This window comes from Octopus bimaculoides, chromosome 19, assembly GCF_001194135.2.
Source record: "Octopus bimaculoides isolate UCB-OBI-ISO-001 chromosome 19, ASM119413v2, whole genome shotgun sequence".
NCBI lineage: Eukaryota > Metazoa > Mollusca > Cephalopoda > Octopoda > Octopodidae > Octopus > Octopus bimaculoides.
In genome coordinates this window covers 41,764,590-41,766,499 of record NC_068999.1, presented here as the reverse complement: position 1 = coordinate 41,766,499, position 1,910 = coordinate 41,764,590, and the positions used below count along the sequence as shown (strand labels likewise).

At 39.5% G+C, this 1,910-nt stretch overlaps 2 protein-coding genes across 2 annotated transcripts in view; one reads left to right on the top strand and one right to left on the bottom strand.

The window, feature by feature from the left end:
* LOC106873571 (beta-1,4-galactosyltransferase galt-1) overlaps positions 1-862 on the top strand; it is a 9,945-nt gene extending 9,083 nt beyond the window's left edge. The window contains exon 3 of the mRNA XM_052974831.1: positions 759-862. The gene's annotated coding sequence lies outside the window, so the exon portion shown is untranslated. The remainder of the gene's footprint in view (positions 1-758) is intronic.
* LOC106873570 (propionyl-CoA carboxylase beta chain, mitochondrial) overlaps positions 1-1,910 on the bottom strand; it is a 56,003-nt gene that overhangs the window by 35,687 nt on the left and 18,406 nt on the right. The gene's annotated exons all lie outside the window — the stretch shown is intronic.

Genomic DNA, 1,910 nt, shown 5'->3' with positions numbered 1-1,910 from the left:
ACATGGTTCTGGGTTCAGGCCCACTGCATGGCACCTTGGGCAAGTGTCTTCTATCGCCTCGGGCCGACCAAAGCCTTGTAAGTGGATTTGGTAGACTGAAAGAAGCCCGTTGTGTGTGTGTGTGTGTGTGTGTATATATATATATCGCTTGACAACTGATGGTGGTGTGTTTATGTCCCCGCAACTTAGCAGTTCGACAAAAGAGACTGATAGATTTTAAGTACTAGGCTTACAAAGAATAAGTCCTGGCTTGATAATATAAAGTACAGTCAAGAACAGGGGTCACTATAATTGACTAACACCCTCCCACTAACAGTGTTGTCCTTGTGCTTTACAGTATTTCTTCCGGCTCTTGACATTCTGAGTTCAAATCTCACCAAGGTCAAATTTACCTTTCATTTCTCCAGGGTCAACAAAATAAAGTACTTTCCAAATACTGGAGTCCACAGTATCACCTGCTCCCTCTTCCCTCAAAGTTGCTGGCCTTGTGTCAAAATAACATTATCATCATCATTAATAAACGAAGTTATTTATATTATGTTTAAAAACAACCCATTGTACCAGTGCTTCCGTTTATTATTAGAACTCATTAAACAAACAAATCTTACCAATTAAAAGAAACATAAAACAAAAATATAAAATCAACATAAGCCCTAAAATAACAACAATAACACTTAATTATCCTTCGAGACTGAGATGTGATTTCAAAATTAAATAAATAAATATACACTGTCATTCAACCGTTTTCTCTCTTGCAGAAATATTAACATTACAGACACCTGTTGACTGATGACGTAACATTTGCAATGGTGGAATGTATGACAAGAGTGACGAAATGTATCATATGCAAAATAAACAACGGCTGTTGACCCTTTTAATACCAACCCTTCCAAGTGACTACTGTACATTCCTTTAATATGAAAACTACTCGAGCGTTTAGAATTTAAATTAACTCCATGGCAACGTTTTGTTTTTTCTTATCAAGCAACTAGCTTACACTGACGGTAATCATCTCAGCGAAGACCAGCAATTAGCACACGACAACGGTTTGGCGTATATTTCTTCTTTCACTCTTTTACTTGTTTCAGTCATTTGACTGTGGCCATGCTGGAGCACCGCCTTTAGTCGAGCAAATCGACCCCAGGACTTATTTTTTGTAAGCCTGGTACTTATTCTATCGGTCTCTTTTGTCGAACCGCTAAGTTACGGGGGACGTAAACACACCAACATCGGTTGTCAAGCGATGCTGGGGGGGACAAACACAGACACACAAACATATACACACACATACACATATACATATATACGACAGGCTTCTTTCAGTTTCTGTCTACCAAATCTACTCACAAGGCTTTGGTCGGCCAAGGTGCCACGCAGTGGGACTGAACCCAGAACCATGTGGTTGGTAAGCAAATGCACCATTTATTTATGTAAACTGTCATCACTGCGAGGACCATAAATTCAACGAACCTGGCATGGCTGGATGCGATTGTAAATTCAAATACATCCAATGTCCACTTCACTCTTCATTCACCTGGGGGGAGGGTAACAATAAATACCAATGCAATCCAGTAATTTATTCTACTACTTCACAGTTGAGTGATTATTACTAGATGGAAAGACGAAAATAATTGCACCAAGAGTGTGAAAATATTGGAAATTACAATTAGGTTAAAAAAAAAAATATATATATATATCCGACTCCTGCTAGTTTACCAACCACATGGTTCCGGGTTCATTGCCACTGTGTGGCACCTTGGGCAAGTGTCTTCTACTATAGCCTCGGGCCAACCAAAGAGTTGTGAGTGGATTTGGTAGACAGAAACTGAAAGAAGCCTGTCATATATATGTATATATATATAGATCGTTGCCAGTGCCCCTGGACTGGCTTGTGCGGGTGGCACATAAAA